This window comes from Camelus bactrianus, chromosome 11 (assembly GCF_048773025.1).
Source record: "Camelus bactrianus isolate YW-2024 breed Bactrian camel chromosome 11, ASM4877302v1, whole genome shotgun sequence".
In the NCBI taxonomy this organism is placed as follows: Eukaryota; Metazoa; Chordata; class Mammalia; order Artiodactyla; family Camelidae; genus Camelus; species Camelus bactrianus.
The window spans coordinates 25,709,235-25,732,152 of record NC_133549.1 but is presented as its reverse complement, the minus strand read 5'-3'; the positions used below and the strand labels follow the sequence as shown (position 1 = coordinate 25,732,152).

Genomic DNA, 22,918 nt, shown 5'->3' with positions numbered 1-22,918 from the left:
GCTCTGCAGCCACATCTGCCTGACCTCTTACTCTAGACCAGAGCCCACTGGGGAAGGGGCCAGCCCTTCATTCTGGGTAGAAACAAGCACACGCTAAGCCCTTACACAAACAGTGACCCACAGTTTATAACTACAAAGTCATCCCTATCAGGTCTCCCCAAAGTTCCTGTGACAGCCATGGCACTAACAGAGCATTTTTTGTTCTCTTGGCTCCTGCCTTCTAAATATTTCCTTAATTTAAAATTAATGCAAACTTTCAGTAGCAAGACAAGGAAAATCAGACCTGAAGAGTTAATGGTCCATTGAAACAAACACCGACTCCTTTCACTGCTATTTTACATTATTGTATCATAAAGATAATGGGCAGTGATTCATTCAAGCAAGAAGGAAATAGTTCAAAGTTAAAATTCTTTCAGTTCAATTCCCGGCATTAACTCTGTGTGTGTGTGTGTGTTGAGTGTTACAGTCACAGCTAACACAGCAGAGTGCTTGAGAGTTCGCGAGGTTGACAGGGCAGTCTTGAAGTCAACAGCATTTGCACCCTTGCTGTATAGATGGAGAAATTGAGGCTCAGGAAGATTACAGAACTTGTGAAGGACAATCAGCTAGGAAGTGAGTGAGCTGGAGGTTGGATCCCCGCCTCTCTAACCCTTGAAGGGTCTCTTTGTGGTCTCCCTGCTCCCTTACATCCCTGTCCTCCATCTTCTGACTCTTTCCCCTTTTCAGATTCTACTCCAGCTATGCTGACCTATTTGTTTTTCCTCAAATAAGCCAGGCATACCCTGCTTAGGGCTTCTGAATGGCTACTTTCCCTCCCTGCCAACTCCCCTCGCCTTTTTCAAGTGTTCACTCAAATATCATTTTCTCAAAGAAGCCTCTCTAGACCACTCTATACAAAATTGCACCTCCATAAAACACTCCTAATTTCCTTACCACCGCTCAAATGAGAGCACCATATGGGAGGAGTCTTTGTGATACACTGATGTATCTCAAGTACATATTTGGCACTTTATAGGTTCTTAATACATACTGTTGAATGAATGAATGAATGAATGAATGGCAGAAAGATTAAATTTCTCTTAAGAGAAACCCCAAAGTCAAAGTCACACAGGTGATTAGTGGCAGGGCCTTATATAAGTCACTTTTGCTTTTAGAGTCCCATTCTCCACAAGGTAAATTGAGTACACTGGTGTGGGTCTCTTCCCATCCCCAAAGACCTGATGGGTCTACCCTCCATGACAGTTGTTTCTCCCTCTCCAGCAACCTCCCCAGTTTTTACTGAGCATCCCCCCAACATTTGCTTAGACCATGTGTTCTGGAGGGAGTTCTACATCCACCTCTGGGGTGAGCGGGACACATCACCCAGGCCCAAGCTTATTAGCATATGGCAATTCCCTGGGCACTGTGATTGGTTCAGGAGCAGGCATGAGAGCCAATCAGTGGAGACTCAGTATCACTTCTAATGAAAATGTAGGGGCGGCAGCAAGTGCTCTCAGCCTCAACAAGAAGAGGATGTAGGGCTTAGAGTTGTTGCCCTCAGTGGAAAACCTGGAACTGCTGAGGACAACCAGATGGAATGAAGTCAGGACCCTGGAAGGCAGAAGCAAGAAATGGAGGTGACCCTTGCAGAATCATTTGTACCCTGAATCTAGCTGGCATCCCAAACTTCTCAGGATATAAATCAAAAAACCCGATGGCTTAAGCCAGTTGAAATTGTGTTTTCTGTTACTTTCAGCCAAAAGAGTCCTGACACCAGAGCTAGGAATGTTTGTGAGACTGTCTTTACAGATGGCCAAGCTAAAATTTGAGATTGCCCCTCCCAAGTAAAAGACAATATAAATTATAGCATTATCTCCTGCACCCCACCCTCCTCCTCAGTACAAAGACTGGCAGTTTGTTACACAGCTGGAACATGATGTGGTAACCTCTACCCACCCTCATTCTTCCATCTCTGTGTGTGGATAAAGAAAAAGAGAATTATTTTTTTTTAAAAAAAAGGAATTCTTCAGGACTTTTCTATTAACCCAACACACAGAGATCATGACACATATAGTAGGCACTTGATAAACAGTGGTTGAATGATTGAAGAAAGAGAAGAACATTGCTTGTGCAGACTAAGTAGTTTCTTTTCCTTTCTTTAATGCTTCCAACAGAACAAACAGCAGACAAAAGCACAAGCAGGAAGGAGATGATTGATTTTATTGAGTTATCCATGGTACAGGACACATCGGTTGGAGACGGTCCTGGCCTTCCTGATGTAAGAGGAACACAGGGTACTTGGAGAAGGTACAGAGCTTAAACTAATGATGGATTGGAAAGCTCAACACATTTAGCCAGGGTAAGCTGCAAAGAACAGCTAAAAAGACACTTACTAGCCAAGAAATGTACAGAATCCAGGAGTTTAGACTTCTGATCCAAAACCCTTCTCATTTTACAGAAGGGGAAACTGACGCTTCCAGAACTGTAATGACAGAGGATGCCAAGGCTTCTGAGATGCGTCCTAAGATTGTACTTTTCAAATTGGGGGTCAATACCTATTAGTTGGTTGTGAAATTAATTAGTGGATTCTGATCACTGTTTTTTTAATGAACAAATGAAGATAGAACAGAATGGAAAAGAAAAAAAGTCCAAGTACATTTTCTGTAGTAAGAGTAGGTATTAATGGCTATATTATCATTTTACAAAGTGTTACCTTAAGAGGAAATTAGGCAAATGGCCCAAGGAGTTTCTTTGTGTTATTTCTTACAACTACATGTGAATCAATATTTATCTCAATAAAAACTTCAATTTAAAAAATTTAAAAAGTCAAAAAAAGAGTAGGTATTATTGCACACAACTGTTGTTTAAATTTCCACACATACATATACACCCATAAATGTACAGACTGTGTACTGGGTCAGTATGCAGAATGTATTTCACACTATGAATCAAGTTTTTAAAAGTTTATAAACCATGGATCTAGGCAGTGCTGACTGATCATCTATTGTGTTCAAAGTCCAGCAGAGAAAACATGCCCATTGCTTAAACAATACATTTATAACAGTGAGGGTAAACCTAGCCAATCATCAGACTCACCTGGGGGGATCTTTTTAATACAGATTCCTGAGTGCCACTTCCAGAGATTCTTAAAGTCTGGAATGATTTTTGTATTTGTAAAAGTTTCTTAGGAAATTCTCATGCAGATTAGTTTTGGAAGCATATATTGCTTTAAAGTAGAAAAAAAAAATCAGAAGCCCATTCTTAATTGGGGTCAATCTACAAAGTACTGCAGGAGTGACTAGAGAAAGCAACCCTAACCTGTCGTATGGGGCACTGACACATGGGATTCCTGTGGAGTGCAATGTTTGCATCAAGTACCACCCACAGATGTTTACAAACAGAGATTTAAGGTTTCCTAGAGACCTAGAGAAGACTATGGGACGAGAAGCAAAAGAGGAAGGACACAAACCCTCTGGAAAGGCTAGTATTATTCTGATACCAAAACCAGACAAAAGTGTCACAGGAAAAACAAAAACTAAAGACCAGTATCTCCTATAAATACGGATGCAAAAATCCTCCACAAAATACTAGTAAACAAATCCAGCAAAATATAAAAAGTGTTGTACACCATGACCAAGTGGAATTCATCCCAGGAATTCAAGGTTGGTTTAATGTCCCTAAATCAATGAATGTAATACACCATATCAATAGAATAAAAAACAAAAGCCACATGATTAGTTCAACACACAGAAAAAGCATTTGACAAAGACTTACAACTTTTCTGCACAAAAATTCTCAACCAACTAGGAATAGGAGGGAATTTTCTCAACTGGATAAGGGCATCTATGTAAAGCCCACAGGGAACATACTTAAGAGTGAAAGATTGGATGCTTTCCCCCTAAAGCCAGGAACAAGACAGAGATATCTGCTCTCGCCACTTGTATTCAGTATTGTACTGGTGATGATAGCCAGACACATTAGGCAAGAAAAAGAAATAAAGATATCTATATTGGAAAGAAAAAGTAAAACTATCTCTACTCAAGGTGACATGATCTTGTGTATAGAAAATGCTAGCAAATCGACCAAAAAAAGTATTAGAACTAATAAATGAGTCCAGCAAGGTTATAGGATACAAGATCAATATACAAAGATGAAAGTATTCCTATATACTGACAATGATAAATCTAAAAATGAAATTAAGAAAACAGTTCCATTTGCAACAGCATCTAAAAGAATAAAACAGTTGGGAATATATCTACCAAAAGAAGTACAAAACTTATACTCTAAAAATGACAAAGCATTGTTGAAAAAAATTAAATAATATCTAAATAAATGGAAAAACATTCTACGGCCATAGATCAGCAAACTTAATATTGCTAAGGTGGCAACACTCCTTAAAGTGATCTACAGATTTCGTGCTTTTCTTATCAGAATCTTAGCTGGTTCCTTTGTAGAAACTGACAAGCTAATCCTAAAATTCATAAGGAATTCCAAAGGATCCAGAAGAGCCAAAACAATCTTGAAAAAGAATGAAGTTGAAGACTCACACTTCCTGATTTCAAAACTTACTACAAAGCAACAGTAACAGTAACAGTGCGGTACTGGCCTAACAATAGACTGGCAGCAGGGTGCTACTGGTAACAGTTTGATACAAAGCACCAGTGTGCTACCTCTGTAATGACAGACATAAGGAAACAGACATGAGAGTCCATAAATAAACCTATGTGTCCATGGTTAACTGATTTCAGCAAGAGTACCAGGGCCATTCAAGGGGGAAAGAATAATCTTTTCAGGACACGGTGCTGGGATAGTGCTGGATAGCTGCAAGAAAAGAATGAAGTCACATTCTTACCTCATACCACATTAAAAAAATTAACCCCAAATGAATAAAAGACCTAAATATAAGAACTAAACCATAAAACTCTTAAAAGAAAACACAAGGGTAAACCAGGATCTCAGATTCGGCAATGGATTCTTAGGTATGACACCAAAAGCACATGTAACAAAAGAAGAAATAGATAAATTGGACTTCACTAAAATTAAAACCTTCTGTGCTATCAAGAAAGTAAAAAGACAACTCACAGAATGACAGGAATGACCTGCAAAATCATACATCTGAGGAACTTGTATCTAGACCATACAAAGAACTCTTACAACTCAATAATAAAAACGAGGAAAAAATTTAAAATGGCCCAAAGACCTGAATAGACATTTCTCCAAGGAAGACATACAAATGGCCAATAATCACGTGAAAAGATGTTCAACATCATTAGTCATCAAAGAAATGCAAATCAAACCCACAGTGAGATACCACTTCACCCACTAGAATGGCTGTGATCTAAAAGTCAGACAACAAGTGTTGGTGAGGAGGTGGGAAAATCAGAACCTCCACTCCCTGCTGGTGAGAATTATAAATGGGATAGCTGCTTTTGGAAACCAGTCTGAAAGCGGAAGTCCTGATATGAGCTACAACAAAAATTAACCTTCAAAACATGATGCTAAGTGGAAGAAGCCATTCACAATAGATCGCTCATTATATGACGCCACTTACACTAAATCTCTTGCATAAGCAAATCTACAGAGACAAAAAGTAGATTGGTGGGATTTTCACAAGCTGGGGCTTTGAGGGAAATGAGGAGTGACTTCATGGATTACAGGATTTCTTTTTGAGGTTTAAGTGTTTAAAAATTTATTCTAGTGATAGTCACACGTATCTGTGGATAAACTAAAACTGCTGAATTGTATACCTTACGTGGGTCCATAAATTATATCTCAACAAAGCTATTAATACAAGCAAACATAAAAGAACTTTCTAGACAGGGAAGAGAAGACTATTCCGAGGGAAACTGCATCTTACAGACAACTTACTTCACGGCAAGACACGTCTGTACACATACCAGGGCTAGGGACTCAAGGAGGCTGGACAGAAAGCCAACAGACAGAGTCAGGAAGGAAGGGCTGTGGAAGGTGCTGAGTCCTCATTACGAAACAATCAGGTATCTGAATTACACACACAGTTTTTGACAGATGCTACTTGATATGTGGTTTCTATGCAAGATGACTTTTTTTTTTTTGAGCCATTTAATACTAGAGTTACTTATGCACATGTCATAATCCATTAGAAGGAAAATCCTTGAGATTAGGGCCCTTACTATCTCCTGAGTGTCCCCATGTCTCCAGTGGCACATATTAGGTGCTCCGTAAAGATCTGTGGAATGATAGCTTCCCCTTAAAAACGACATCTCTGTCTGAGCAGGTTGTACAACCCCCGTACATCTAATGTTGTGTTCTACCGCCACTTCCTGTGTGGGATGGAGACTAGGGTAGTGACATGTAGATTAAAGAAAATAATATGTGCCCAGCACTTAGCAATCTGCCTGAAATAAAGAAAGCATTGGGGGAGGGTAGAGTTCAGTGGTAGAGTGTATGCCTAGCATGCATGAGGTCCTAGGTTCAATCCCCAGTATCTCCATTTAAAATAAATAAATAAATCTAATTACCTCCTCCCCTAAAAACCAAAAGATTAAAAAAGAAAGAAAGAAAGCCTTAAAGATCGGGACATTATTATACTATTTTGATTATCACTGTTGCTTTTTCATTGTTGTTGCACACCATGACTACTCAGTAAATACTGGTTTGTTCAATAAACAAGGGTAGGAGAAGTCCGAAAAAGAAACTGCTGTTAGTGGAGATTTTTTTAAGTTCTGTTTCCACAGAGCTGGAGACCTTCCCTGCAGGTCTTAAATATCATTAAATGGTGATTTGTCTGCCCCGTAAGCATGGTCTTGACTTGAATTAGTGGGAAGACAAAGGGACATCCAAGGATCCTGCCAGCAGGCAAGTTGTACATGGCTTCTACACACAGAGTGGCATCAAAGAAGTCAGCAGTGCATTCCTCCAGGAATTTTTTTTTTTTTTTTTTGAGGAATAAACAACAGTTCACATGAAATTGCCTCTTTGGTTTCCAAAGCACTGACCAAATTCATTGCTCACCAGCAACTCTGGAACATTCGACTGCCTAACGGGGTTTTCCTAGGCTGTATCAAGCACTGGAGGTTTTTTTGTTTTGTTTTGTTTTATTCTGTCACGGCAAGTTCGGGCTCCAGAAGTCAACCTGAGGATTTGAGGAGCCAGCTTTTCCTCAATTGCACCCACATAATTTTTGGATCCAAAGCCTGCATTCGGAATCAGCCCTGGTAAAGACAGTGGAAAATGCCATGTTCCTTATCAGGCTTCTCTCAGTGAGTGCGAGGTGCCTCCCTCCCACCCTGTATCCCACGCTCTGCAGGACTGGAGCGATAAACTTGGGGCTCGAATGACCCAGCCTTGAACTGCTGCCTGTGCCTTCTCACAGGTAACTGGCCACAGGTGTGGTGTCTGTCTTGAGGGAGGCAGCGCATTATTTGATGTTTATTCATATTTTCACTGTCGGTGGGGTGGGAGGTAGGAAGGGAAATTTTTTTATACACCCAGAACACTTCTCCCATGACAAAGTGGTGTTGGTTTTTGGAAACACAAAACTACGCTATTGTAGAAAGTATGCTTGTTGGATGCTTGTGGGTGAAATTAGAAACTTGTCAATGAACAGGACAGGCACCTGCAAATTCTGAAGGATATGTAAGGGGAGGGTTGGTGGTAACATGCTACTGCTTCATACAAACCAACAAAAAGAATCAAAATCAATGTCTCAACATGTGTTACTCTTCTTGCTTTAAATAGCCTTTTGAGTGACTTTCACATGAGGAACCAAGCAGAACATGAAGAATGATTTATAATCCACCGTTAACCTAACCTTCACGCATCTGGAGCTATTGGATACAATAAACTCAACCTGGCTGAGGACATGCCACAGCATAGCTTTTGTCTTTTTCGGGATAGCCGACAACAGCCTTTCTATTTTAAAAAAGTAAGAATGATCTACTGAATTCTGCCTCTGACATTTTCATGAAACTCACAAACATTCCCTCAGCATCTTCTAATACATCTCTGTACAGATGAAAACTCCAGGAGGGTAGTGCAAAAAACCAAAGGGCCCAAGCTTGACATCAAAGACCTGGGTATGAGCCCCACTTCTGCCCTGTAATAACCAAGAGTTTAGAGGTGTTTCTCAACCTCTTAGAACTTCAGGTCCCTCACTATAAAATGAGGATATCTTCATTTAAAATCCCCATGGCAGGATATTTGTAAGGATTAAGTGAGAGGAGGGATGTAAGAGATGGCTTCAAGCTGTTGCTTCCAAACCATTGCCCTGGAATTTGCAATCCTCTGTGTGTAAGTTTACACTCCTACCTAACATTTCATGTGTGGTTTTGTAGTTTTTATTTGTATTCATTACATAATTATAGTAAAAATGCAATTATCTTGGCTTAGTGCCAATCAACACAAGGAGATTCTAACCACTGTCCAAGGTAAGCGTTCCTACTTCATTTACTGGATGGATATTCTTAAACTCTACACTCGGATGCTCAGGGCCAGCAGTGACAAGATCCAACACCCAGACTACATCTATTGGGAACTTTGTAACCCGAGTGGTCCCAGTGTGAAGAGGCTTTCACTTTAAGAAAGTTAGGTAGTGGGTCAAAAAATGTGTGATCTCAGTGTCACCCAGTGGAGTCAAATGTCCTTCAGGCCATCCCATCCTGGACCCCACTCCAGGATGCAGCCTTCCACTTTTCTGCTCTGGGAACTACATTTCAGCAGGTTTGATTAGTTCCTGGAGCGGGGCAGCTGGGCAAACCCTGGATAATGAACTCCCAGTAACTGAACTTATAAAAGACTGATATATAACCAGAATGCCAATGTATGGACTTTTAATGAGAAACAGTAAACTGTTAGCAGACTACAATGACCACATTGGTAGATCAATGCATTCCTTCCCAGAAACAAGGAAAACCACATTAGAATTGGGTGACGAATGAGTCAGAATAAAGGAATGGCAGTATTTGTAATGCATCATCTTCGCAAAAGATATTTTGAGGCATTTCCCCCCATTTGGAAGTAGCTAGAAAACTCTAGAGAACGCTGTTGCTTGAACGGTTTGTTTGGCTGAGTCTTCTGGGCAACATTAGGTACACAGTGAACATGTCCCTTTTATGTCTTCTAACCGTGTGCTTGGCCTCCATGCTTGGCATTGTGCCAAGTGTTTTAGCGACATTTCCATTCAACCCTTCCAGGGATGGAATGAGGAAAGGTGTGTTGTTATCACTGTGCCACATAAACCAAAGTTTAAGAGGAGACGCTTGGCCAAGGACACACTTGTAAGTGGAAAAACCAGGACTCAGACTCAGGCAGTGTGACCCACATTCTCAACTGTGAAATGCTACCATCCGTACTGGACTAAATTACTACAGCCAACCTCTGACCACAGCGACCTCTGAATTCTTGTGGGTAATTCTGGTGTTTCTGAAATTCCCCAGGCACCTATCAACTAAACATTTATAAAGTTACTGATTAAGAAGATGCCTTAGTTGCCTGATCTCATCTAAGATATGCTGACTTAATTAAACTCTGTCTAATTAAATCTCTCTTTCCTAGGTGTGTCTTCCTACAAAAAAATCATAGCCACGCTGTTAAAGCTTGGAAAGGCCTTCAAAATCATATGATCCACATTTACTCTTTTATGGATTCAGAAAATGAGATCCAGAGAGGTTAAAGACCCAGCCCAAGTTTTTCTTAATGTAACGCTCATCAAAATCTATTGAGCGCCTGCTAGCACAAGTCATTGCCTTGACTCTTCAAGACTAGCTCTTTAATTCTTACTCCAGCAACTGTTCTCCATCCTATATGACAGCAATTCCAAAAAAACAGAGGTCTTTTTGTTGTTGGTGGTGGTGTGTGTGTGTTTAACCAGATGTAACCCTTTCCCCTGATAATGCAATGTAAAGTGTGCTTTGGGTCCAACTGCTTGTCACCCCTTGTCATCAAGTTAGGATTTCTATCCCTCGAGATATCTTGAGCTGTAACTGGATCACTCTTGCCCAACGCTCTCTGCCACATGGATGTCCCAAAGGTCAGGTCCTGATGGACCATACTGACACCATGTTGTGGTGAGGCTTGGAAGGACCTTGATGTTACAAGTAACCCCTCGCTGTATTTCTTAACTCATTCAGCAATTCTGCAGAAATAGCTGCCAGGTGGTTAAGAAACTTAAAAATTAAAGGACAGATATAGCACCTCAATGACTGCCTGTGGGATCCCAGTTAAAAAGCCCTCTAGGCTAAAAAGCAGGCATGGCCAGTCTGAAGGCAGAAGGGCAGTGGGTAGCCCCACCACTCTGCGTGATGGGGCCAGCCGCGGTGGTAGACCAGAACGCGTCAGCGAGCTAAGTCTCAGCTGCTTATGCCCCCTGCCCACATCCGCCAGCCTCTATGCCCAATTCAGAGTAGGGTGCTGAGATGGGGCGAGAAGGGAAAGCAGGAGAAGCTAGGAAATTCCACCTGCTGGGAAACCAAATGAAATCCTCATCCTCACTGATTCACTAGAACTTGGTTTTCATGCTTTTCAGCTCAGAGTGGAATTTCACCTCGTCAACGAGGCCACCTTGAGCCACTCCCGTCATACAGTCCCATTAAGAAGCGCCCAAAGATACAACAGGATCCTGGAGCAGCTTTCAAGGACAGCGAGGCACACCATCCTGCCCATCTGAGCTTTAACATTTCCTGAAGGTCAAAATGAATTTCAAATCCTTTCTGCCACCACTCTCTATGGTCTCCATCTGAGGATGGAGAGAGATGAGGTCATTTTCATCGAGTGGATATTTATTGAGTACCTATCCTATAGGAGGCATAAGGAGATAAAGATGAACACAGCACAGCCCCTCCTGTCCAAGAATTCCGAGTCCAGGGTAAACCCCAAGGGTGCTGAGGAGTGGGCCTCCTGTATTGGAGATGCTATTCTGTGGGCTGCAGTGAAACGAAAAGTCTGTGTGTTGCAGTGAATGGAAAATGTTCCAAGAAAGTAAAAGTTAAACGACATTACAGGAGGAAGTGGGGGAGTGTCTTAGTTATGTCCGTGGGCTTCGGAGTCAGCTCACTGGGGTTTAGCTCTCAGATGAGCTACATGACCATGTGGAAGTGAGCACATTTACTTTGGCCTCTTTAAAAAGTCTCATTTCTCATCTGTGAAATGGGTGAACTACAACACTACACAGAGGGTTTCTGTTAGCTGTCAGTGGCTGAGCCTTTTTAGCCTTTTAAAAAGTGTTTCGTACAATACCCAGCTTGTATTAAGAGCTCAGCGCATCTTAGCCATTACTGTTTTTTAATGATTAACCTGTAATTCACATAAATTAATGAAATACGCTACCAAAAGAAAGAAGCGGGTGGAGAAGGAGGGACGAAGGAAAGAAAACTACGTGCTTACTCTTTAAAAAATAAAATAAGACGAAACCGAAACAGAAGGGAAAGGCATAATGGACGCATGATCAAAAACACAACTATCTCTTTCCTCATTAAATAGGCGCCCCCACCGCCCTTCCTGGACCTGTCCAGGGGCCACGACACCTCTTGATTGCGGTCAGGCCAGTGGCCAGTAGGGTACCATACGCCTATTTCTTCCTTCCTCCTCGGCTTTTCTTCCATAGTCAGGAAAATGTTTGGGAGAAAAAAAATGATGGTTGTTTTGCAAGTGAGGGCTCTTCAAAACTGTACAGGGCCTGGGGCGTGAACGCGAAACCCTGCCACTCAGCCCAAGGATCTCGCCCACATGACAAGCACGGGCCCGGGAGGGAGGCTCCAGTACGAGCATAATTGATGTTCACAGGCAAGTCCGGATCTGAGCACGTTTAAAAGATTTATTGAGCTCCTCCTACCTGTCAGAGTCGATTCCGGGCTGGAACGCCATCGACAGTGTCTTCCTTTACATCCGAGGGAGAAGGACCAATAGTAAAGAAAGTCAGCCACTGTCTGAGCGGAGTCGTGACCCAAGTTTCACAAGCCTCTGCAACAGACAAGCAACGTTCTAGTATTAAAAGGATTTTTCTCTCTTCAAATTCTGAGAAAATAAACCACCTATTTAGGGCAAGTCTTTATTAATCACACATAACATCCTCTCCCTTACTGGATAACCAAATACATCCTATAGAGCCATAGGGCACAGGTAACACAGAAAACTTTAAAAAAAAAAAAAAAAAAAAAAAAGAAAGAAAAGAAAAGAAAAATGCACCAAACATGATGTCAGCTTACTAGCACCAAGTCTGTCCACCTGGCTTGCATCACCTCCAGTTTTCATCTCACAACAGCAGAGTCCTTAGATTACTGGACTAATCTCCTATCTGGTCTCCTCAATTCTGTCCTTGCCCCTCTCCAGTCCTGCACAATCTTTCTAAAATGCACCTCTGCCCATGCCCTTCCCCTGCTTAAAACTCTTCGATGGCTTCCATTACTCGTAATCTAAAGGCTGAAGCTAGCCCACAACCAAGGCTGATGTTCAGTATATATAATGACGCCCCAGGTGCTCCCAAGCAGAACGCAAGGCAGCCAAAACAACCTTTGTGAACACACAACCCTGATACGTGTATGTTTGCTTTAAAATTATCTATATGTGCTGTCATCACTCCACCTACCAAGTATCAGTATGATTCATTCGTTTCTCATAAAATACATGCAAATATAAGTTCCAACATTTCCTTTCCCAGGGGACCGGCACGTGCATTCCTGGACACCACACTTGGAGATAACTGATTCAGGCTATGAACCAAGACCTTCCCTTGTGAATGCATAACATAAGAAGTAGCTAACGGAGACAGAAATGTATGGTTTATTTCCACATTCCTGTTACAGTGTGCCTTATACCATACACTTGGACCTGGAAATTTGACGTAAACCAAATAGAAGCAAAAGGAAACTGTATTGTAAACACAAGGAGGGAAATTGGCTATTGATGGGAAACCCCTTCAGGTACCCCTTTCATAAGGTAAATAAACATTTTGTAATTCAATTAGTTCAATACAAATTCACTATTTTTAAGCTCCTGCAATGAAATTTTCTTAAAACAATCTATCACGGCTAAAAGGAAGCCAACAACTGAGAGACTCAGAAAAACAATTTATATGCCTTGATTGTTTGCCATCTAATTATTTCACTATCACTGTGGAAGTAGAAATGAAAGAAATTATCCTCATCATTTGAAAGAACTTTTTCATTACAACAGATATAATTGATGCACTCTGGAAGAAATGCCGGGGATACAGGCAGGTCTAGTAGGCAAGGAGGGTGATGCAAAAATCCAAAGGACGGACGAAAGCACACGTAAACAAACTTTTCACAGTGCTCCAATCACTGGTCCCATTTGCCTACCTTCTGAATTTTTGTTTTTGCTGTTTCTTTCATCAAAAATGCTCTCCCCAGACTCATGCTTGCCAGCATGGGCCCAGGCCTGAGTGTGTGCAGGCACCAGTGTGCACACCGCACAGACACACAGGCTCCAACTTAAGTGGTCTACATCCTACCAACCTTCAAAGCCCATCTCAACTTGAACCTTTTCTAGGGATCCACCCTTGATCTGTCCTGACTGTCCAGAAATTACGAAAATCAACTCTTCTGTTTCCTATCCCTTTCTCCGAACCTTACTCAATTACAATACAAACCTAAAAGCACTGTTGTGTTTCACTTCTCCCACTAAATGCTGACCATGTTGAGGTCCCAGACTCTTCCTTACACATTTCCCACAGCACCTAGTGCAATGTTTTGTAAATGGTCTATGCTCAGTCAGGCTTGGTGAATGAATGGAGATATGCCTCACAGTCAAATAACCTTCTAGCACTGGTATCAGCTCAGGTGATCTGCTTCATTTCTGAAACTGGTATCTTTGAAATGCAAAACAGGTCATCAAATCACCGATAAGTTTCCCCACAAAGTCGTGAGGTGTCCTATAGAAGACACAGACTGAGCAGACTAATTTGAATGTTCACTTTTTACTCCTTAGTCATCATAACACCTCCCTGATAGGGCTTATCTTTATTGTTTTTTATTGAAGTAGAGTCAGTTTACAATGTGTCACTTATTTCTAGTGTACAGCGTAATGTTTCAGCCACACATAGACAGACATATACGCATTTTCACATTCCTTTTCATTGTAAGTTACTACAAGATATTGAATATAGTTTCCTGTGCTATACAGTAGAAGTTTGTTGTTTATCTATTTTATTTACAATAGTTAATACTCACCTCATCATTATTATTAATTCTGAAATTAATCAATGCTCTCACCCAAATGCTAGTGGCCAGTGGTCCACCTGAGAGCCCATCTCAACAAGAACAGCAGCAGATGTTACCGGTGCGGCTACAATCAGAGGGATTCTGGCAGCAAACGGTTTCTCCACCATCCCCCACCTCCACCCCCCTCCCCCTCCACACCCCCTTTTCCCTGATGCCAGTTGGAGGTTGCGCCTCAAAGCTAGGCAAGAGCTTTGCTGTTCAAACTTCAAAACAACCAGCTTACAAAAGTCAAAGGTCCGAGCAGTTTACCATGAATAATGCACTTCTAAATATAGGGTAATGAGATCTGTGTGTAAACCTTAACCCTAAAATGAGTTCAGCCCAAAGAATATTTAATAATAAATCCATTATTAGACTATGCAGCCCTCAAAACTCTGATATTGACAATCATCACAATCTTATCAATGGCAATTTGTAAATTGAAAAAAAAAATAGTATTCACCCTCAAAACATGAAACAGATGGGGAAAGACAGAAGGGAAGTGGGAAGAGTTTTAATTATCCAAGATAAGTCTTTGTGTGATGGTTGGTTAGCTGCCTCTTTGTAGCACTGACATTTCCAAGTCTTTTGTAAAGGGAACTTTTGAAAATATGCTGAAATCATCCTTTGTAACCAATTTTCAGATAATTTGTGTTTTATTTGTGAGGATAATAAACTTAAGGTGAACTGAAACAAAGATCCCTGAATATTTTCTTTTAAAATTAAAGTTAGCTCTTCATTGGGAAAATCTGAAAGTCCACTGTTTGTTTGTTTGTTTGTTTGTTTTTGTGGACTATGAATTATAACTGGATAAAGCTATTCTGAAATGAAGGAAAGGCCACTCTATACTTTCCTTACTGTCTACTTTTAATTCAAATTTTTGTTATGGAAATGTTAAATATCTGCAAAAGCAGAGTGAGTAATTCAAGTAAGCTGGGAGTACCATCACTGGCTTCAAAAATTATCAGTTTGTGGCCAATCTTATTTTATCTATACCCCATATATCTCCCTCCTCAAACTACAATTTGTTTTGAAGTAAATCTCAGATAGCATGTCAATTCATCCATAAATATTCCAACATGTATTTCTAAAAGATAAGAACATTTTTAAAAACTCAACAATATTACCACCTCTAAAAAGAATTAACAATAATAATTACTCATTATCACCAAGTTATTAGTCAATATCTCAATGTCCATGTTTCATAGATTATCTTAAATATTTATTTGTTTGAAGAAATATTCAAATTAAGTCCATACAATGTGATTGGTTGTTAGTCTCTAGTTTTTTTTTTTGTTTGTTTGTTTGTTTTTTTAATGTATTGCTTCTTCTCGTCTCTTTTTTTATATCCTTGAAATTTTTGTTGGAGAAACTGGGTCATTTGTCCTGTAGAATTTCCTTCATCGATTGCATTCCCACTGAGTTTACGTGTCGTCTGGCCCCTGTACTTTCTGTCATTGGAAGTTGGATCTAGAGTCTTGATGAGATTCAAGTTTGATTTCTGGCAAGACCACTCCACAAGCAGAGTTGTGTTCTTCCACCAGTTGGGTTTTTGCTATTTTGTGGTGTTTGCAGCTGTTGAAGATCACTGCCTACCTCCATTCATTCACTGGCATTTGCGCAATGGTCCTCTTTTCTCCAGCCTGCATCCCCAGGCAGGGGCATCGGAAGCTGAGGCTTTCTTCTCCCTGGCTTCATGACCCCTTCCATTCCTCTTCATTAGCTGTAATACTTGTATCAAAAGGAACTTCCTTCATCAACCCTTTTGTTTCTGGAGGTACAGTTCATATAGAAACAACAGGATAAATGCTTTATTCTTTCCTTTATTCGCCAATTTTCAAAATAATGACTTATTTCCTGGTATTCCTCAAAGGTGATCAGTGATTTTTTTCCAGCACCACGTGGAACTCCTGGGTTCAAACATATTTGATGTGTTTCCATCCATTTTAGTTATCTTTTATTGATGTTAAAAAATTTGCCCTGTGGAAGCTTTTGCAAGTTGGCTCCTGAGTCCTTTTGACATGTCCCTGCTCGTCTTTGATAGCTTCCTTGCTTTCAGTTATGACAAGTCGCCCCAGGCTCACCTTGTTTATTTCCTCCCAAACATGAAATCCGCCATCTTGCCAAGAAGTCTTGGCAAGTAGCACCTTTTAGCAGAATCACAATCTGGGTGCTAGATGTACTCACTGATATTGGTCTGGGCATTGATTCCAGACCTCTTGAGTGGACAGAGCTTGAAAAATTATCTATCTATCTATCTAAGTTTATACTCCTAATCCAAAATCAGAGCTAATTAAGATTTTACTTAAATTCCTTGATCCTACAACTGTATCCATACCCATGCCCAAAATCCCATTTGTCAATGACACCAATATAACTACTGATTCACTTTATCCTACACCATACTGAACACAGTATCAGAAAAATAACACAAACACTAGCACCAACAACAGGATTACTGAAAACAATTTAAGATTTCTTTTTGCTGTCCTTTGGCCCTTAGAGTGTAGACTCACCAGGGACATACAGTGAAATTACCATATTTAAAAGTCACTTGGAAGAATTCTTCTCTTCTTGCTTATGCCACCAGCTCAATACACAGTTAGGTTTATTTGTTTCATTTTATTTTCAACTTTTAGAGATTGCTTTTAAACATTTTAGAAGTCAGTTTTATAATTATGTAAAACACTTTCATGGTTCCAAATGAAATAGATTTAGCAAGGCTAGCTTTCATCTCTGTCCTTGTCACATTCATTCCTCCCTCCCCCAAAAGTAGTCATTTTTTTTTAAATGCATGATTTATTTTTTCATTGTTCTTTTAATATACGCAAATAGCACAAGTGATAAATGACACATACTATTCTTTTCTCTACCCTTCTTTGTCCACTTAACAGACCCTGGAACCACTCCACAGCTGTACACAGGGAGGATCCTCATTCCCTTTTACAGCTGTGAGGTGCTCAGTTATGTGGATGTCCCACAGCTTCTTCAACTAGCTTCCTACTGATGGACATTTGGTTTGTTTCCAGTCATTTGCTTTTGTAAATAGTGCTGCAGTGAGTAGCCTTGTGCATATGTCTTTTCATATTTTTGCCAGGGTATTTTGGAGATTCCTAGGAGTAGAATTGCTGGGTCATAGGGTCAAGGCATGCGTAACTTTGCTAGATAGCCCTGAAGTCCTCTCCACAGGGATTGAGCCATTTCACATTCCCACCAGCACCACGTAAGAATGCCTGCTTCCCCACAGCTTTGCCAACAGACCACGTGGTCAACCTTTGGGGTTTTGGCATCTAATACACGAGAGATGGTATCTTAGTGAAGTCTTCATTTGACATTTATTTATTATGAATACAGTTGAGCATCTTTTCATACTTTAAAGAGATATCCGCATTTTTTTTCTGATCAATTGTCTGCTTTTATTTCTAGCCCATTTTTCTGTACAGTTGTTGGAATTTTCCTCCTGTATTTTTTAGAAGCTTTTTTTTATGCCTTCGGGCTACTAACCACTTATCTTTGATATGTTGCAAATATTTTTCCTGGTTTGTCATTTGACTTTTTATCTTACAGCATGTTTCATTTTTGTATTTGTTCTTTGATTTTTTTTTCCATATGACTTTTAAAAAAATTTCTATACAACCAAGTTTATCAATTTTTTGCCCCTTATTGTAACTGGATTTGAGTCATGGTTCAGAAAGTTCCATTCTCTCCAAGATTACTCATATTTTTGAAAACATTTTTATAGTTTCAGTTTTTACATTTCAAGCTCTTACCTGCTTGGAGTTTAACCTGGCATATAGTATGAGGCATGGATCCAATTTTATTTTATTTTATTTTTTTGAATGGCTACCTGCTTATCTCAGCACCACTCGCAGAAAAGTCCATTCCTCTACCAATCTGAGATACCATCTTTTTCATACACTCAAGTTTCTACATGCAAATGGATCTCTTTCTAGATTTTCTACTTTGTCCCATTCATCTGCTTATTCATGTGTCAATACCAAGCTGTTTGATTCCAGAGGTTTCCTGCTCTGTTTTCATGTCTGGTGGAGGCTCGCTTCCCCCACTGCCCTTCTTTTTTGGGGTTCTCTTGGCTACTGCTGTTGAGCTTGTTTTTCCTGGTTAACTCATCCAGCTTCCAGTGGGATTTTTGGCCATCAGTCAATTTTGTAAAAACGAATTGACAGCCACTTGATTAGATTGACACATGTTCTGTCACCGAGTCTGGAACAGAGTGGGTACTTAGTAAATGTTAATAGAAGTGAATGCCTTGAGGTTCTCTGCTGGAGGTGATCAAACAACCTCAGCACCCCAATAACAGATGGTTCCCCTAGTAATCACTTCAATATAACTGAAAAGAGGATTAACACCTAAATTTTAAAAAAGAAAGCAGGAAGGGAGGGAAGGAGAGCAGAAGGAAGGAAGGAAGGAAGGAAGGAAGGAAGGAAGGAAGGAAGGAAGGAAGGGAGGAAAGAAGGAAGGAAGGAAGGAAAAAAAGTACTGGTTGCATTGATTTATCTCAGATGGAGGGAAATGAGCTGACTTCCTGAAGGCATGGAGGACGCCTTTTCACTGGATGCCGATCTGAACATCCTGAGTTTGTGTTCCATGTATGCACTAACTGTGTGTTTATACAATCAATTACTCAGCAAATTTCGTATCACTTCTTAATCAAAGCTACTGTGAATTTCAGTTAGTTCAAGTGGGGAATTTTTTCCACCTATACTCTATGCATATATAAGACAACTGTGGCCTTTGGCACCTGGTGGAAGAGAACCTCAGGCTTCCATCTAGGACATCCTGTGGGTGACTTGGCCGGGGGCCTCAAAGCTTGGCTTTTGCACTATTTTGGATTTTTGAGGAACATATTGTCCCAGGAAAGCAAGGAAAAGAACGGCTCCTTTCTTTAATAAATGATTCAAATGTTGGAAATGAGAAAAAGAAAATATGGCACGAAGGAGCATATTTTCCAGGTTGTTACTTTAATACTGGAAAAGGCCGCGTTAACCAACCCAGTCTTGTGGAGTATCACCTGCCTGCGTTCTACCGGGGTGAGCAATCAGCCCATGTCAGATGAAGCCATGAAAACCCCGGTTCATGTGAAAGGCCAAATAGAAAGGAAGAGCTCTGGAAGTCACTCTGTCCAGACTGTGTCCTACTGACAAATGGACCCCCAGGTTTACCCTTAACGATCCCCGTGGTGAACAGGATGGTTTGGAGAAGGGCAGACCTATCAACGCCCCATCCATGATCTGGGGGTGCCAGGAACTTGCTTTACCAGGAAACACTCAGACTCAGCAAAATGCTTCGAGTGGCTTTGAATCCTGACTCAGTTTATCATCTGCACAAACTTGGGCCTGTCTGAGACTCAAGCTGGATGATAACATAAAAGAACTAAATAACAGGAGGCATGTGAATGCTGAGGCTGGTCCCCAGCGTTAACTGATTAATGTGATAACTCTCAGAACTCTGCCCAAAGTGCTCTTCCACACAGGAGAAAATGGGGCCCCTCTTTCTCCCGCCTGAAGAATTATCTGGTGTCATTTCAAGCTATGATGAAGAAAGTAGAATGCCTTCTCTATTTTCCCTTCGTGGTCACAACTGATAGTATTTGCCACTGAGCAGGCATGTGTTTACCTGAGGACGTGTGCAAAAAGCCCGAGTGGAAACGGACTACGCAGCAAATGAGTCCATCCATTTGCTCCAAAGGAACAACGTTTTTCCCTCCCTGCCTATGGCTGGTGCCCTGGGACCCGCACAAGGAGTCACCCCAGAAGCCCGGCTGACACTGGCCTGCAGAAGTGTGGCCTGGGAGTCAGGAGGAGGCTCTTCCAGAAGAAGGTGCAGCTGCAGATGCCGGAGGACCACCCTCACCCCCCTACCCCCAGCCTACGCTGCATGGTGCTGAGTATTTGTAGTGCAAAAACCACTTCTCAATTCCTTGTAAGTGAGTTGCAAGGAGATTATTATTCTTTGCTGAAACCTGACTTCTCATCCTGGAAGCAGATTTTCTCATTTCGGAGGGGACCAAATTACATTAAAATCTGCTGGAAAATTTGGGTTGGAACAAGGCACAAAAATGTTTCTTGCAGTTGCAGATGCCTCGGTTGTCATCCTTAACAAAATCAGGGCTCCCTTTGTAAAAACAAACACGACCCAGGCATGTTCGCTCTTTCTTTGGAATGTATCCCTCGTGCTAAATTAGATTTTTCAAAAACCCTCACCAGTGGCCCCAAAGTTGTGCTTGGCCATTGCTGACTCTACAGCAGAGGAATTAAGGGCTAAATGTGTTCTGCTGAGTCCCCAGGTCTCTGATTATCCAAAGGGCATTGGGATTCATTTTGGAAAATCCTAGAGATTACATGCAGGCACTCCTCTAGGGGCGAGTTAAAGAATGCAGGAGACACACAGGCACGTGGCTCAACACCCTGGGAAAAAACCTAGTGTCGCACAGGGTGCCCTAGTGACCTGAAGTGGGTACAATGCCTCCCAAGGAAGCTCCTTTCCGTAAAATCTTCTGCTTTAAGCCACGTGCTCCTTCCCATCCTCCAAACTGCACAGGGAGCACCACCTGAGGCTCGGCTGTGGCTTGACATCTCGTTAACACTGTTAAAACAGTGACAAGAAGAATCCCAGAAATGATGGAGGTATTTCTTCCACTGAATTGTTGTTGACTCTTGCCTCCTGGTTTCAACATGATTCCACGTGAGCCCAGGAACTTAATGCTTAACACAGGGAAAGCCTTGAGTTTCAAACCTTTACAAGTCAGGCTGCCCTAACCTTCCTGAATGGTACCCGATGATGCTATAGTGCACTGTTGTCATCATGTTCATTTGTTTCCTTTCCTTTTTCTCCCAGAGCTCAGGAGGGACAGATTTGCACCCCAATATCTGGAAGGCAGCAACCAGATAATGTTCTCAGTGCTTCAGTAACAGCTGTCCCATGCTGATCAGGGCAGACCGTCAGAAGAATACGATGCCACGTAGGTGAATTTTTATAATAACCCTGTGCATTATAATATTTTATTAAAAATGTGTAGTATAAGGTCCTACCCAAAAGATCTGCTATAAGTCTTGCCCTGTCCATTCGACCACATAAACTTATGAGGATAATGAGCAAGGGCACTAGGATATACACCCAGATAAATGTCTCTCACGTGCACACATGGAACAGAGACAGGACGGGCGGTGGGGAGCTCTGTGGGGCCTTGAGCTGACCAGTTGCTGAGGAATACAAACCATGGCTAGAGGCAAGTTCTAGAAGGTCCAGTTGATACTTCATGAGCAAGCCAGAGGGAAAAAAACAGTTGCCTTTGGCAACGCAGGATAAAACATGTATTTTTAGAACAGGGTCTTAACACTTTTAGAACACCGAGGACCCTTTACAGGAATCTGGTACATATCAGAGAAAATCATTTTGAAAACCAAAGAACATTCTAAGGCCAATGAAAAGAAAAGCACAGAAGGGTCGAGTAATTGATGGGTCCCCTGGTGCTTGTGCACCTGCACAGAGCAGGAAGGAGGCTCACTCCTCCCTTTTCAAGGCACATTTTTATTTCCTTTGCAGTCCTCAGCACCTTCCTAATGATCTCTGACAACAGCAAAAGCTAGTGTTTCTCTGATGCTCCATAAATTACACTCATAACCTTATTTTAACCTCACAGTGATCCTGGGAGGTATGAATTGTTGTCTCCCATTTTACAGATAAGGAAACTGAGGCTCAAATCATATACAGGTTTTCGAACATCACTACCAGTAAGTCACAGAGTGGAATTCCCATCCCTGTGTGGTAACTCTTGATGACAAGTTCTCCCTACCAGGCCACACTGCCTTGCTCTCTAAAAAGACACCAAACACACGGAAAACCTTCATACAAGAAAAATCAGATATCTGCACACATTGTCCACTATGGCATCCAACATTGAGACGCTGGGAAATATTCCTAGAGACACGCCGGTTGTTCACGCTTCATTCAGCTGTTTAGAGACAAAGGCATAATTAGGACCATCTGTACACAAAGCGAGTCCCTGCTACCAGAATATAAATAAAGTACTTGACTCGCTTTTGTCCACGTTTGTGTTTTTCTGACAATTTTAGTTTCCAGTTTTGAAATGTATTCATTCATGAATCACCGGGGGGAAGGCTGAATTCAAGATTACCAAGCGCATGAGGGATGCATTCAGACTGGGCCTCGTCTTCGCTGGAGAGTTATAAATCTGGTTTGCAGTTTGAGGTCTTGGAACACCATCTCATTTCATGTCTTTATGTGAACAGGTCTGCCTTAAGCCAAGGACTATTTTGCTCGATTTAAAAGGGGAAAAATAATCTTGAGTAGGGCAAAACACAAGGGCAGCACATATGATTTGAATTACAGTCAGATAATCACCATTCATGACCAGTCCAAGCTGGAAGTAAAGCTTGAATTTCTCCTCAGAGACATTTCCCGGCTTAACTTTTAACAAGGGCTACAATTGCGAATGGCCTTTAAGTGAAAACTAAAGAAGTTCAGCTTCTTTAAGGCCTTTACTGACTTCTCCAGCCTCCTATGAAATTAGTCCTTTTGGAAGAAGATCGTTTATGAGTTTTGTTGGAAGTGGTAAAAACAGCCCTCCCACTCCCCCACCTCCCTCGGCAAATGTGCAAAGGAAGGTTCCCTCCAAACAAATTTTCCAAGTGACATCCCTGAGCTTGTTCCTTGGACCCTCTCTCTCTGTTCGAAGAGCTTAAACATAAATCTAAGCATTTACC

General features: G+C 41.3%; 1 long non-coding RNA gene across 3 annotated transcripts in view; it reads right to left on the bottom strand.

Moving 5' to 3' along the window:
• LOC123612780 (uncharacterized) overlaps nucleotides 1-22,918 on the bottom strand; it is a 430,881-nt gene that overhangs the window by 168,961 nt on the left and 239,002 nt on the right. For all 3 annotated transcript variants that reach the window (XR_012510109.1, XR_012510108.1, XR_006720056.2), the window contains one exon: nucleotides 11,789-11,916. This is a non-coding gene — a long non-coding RNA (uncharacterized LOC123612780). The remainder of the gene's footprint in view (nucleotides 1-11,788; nucleotides 11,917-22,918) is intronic.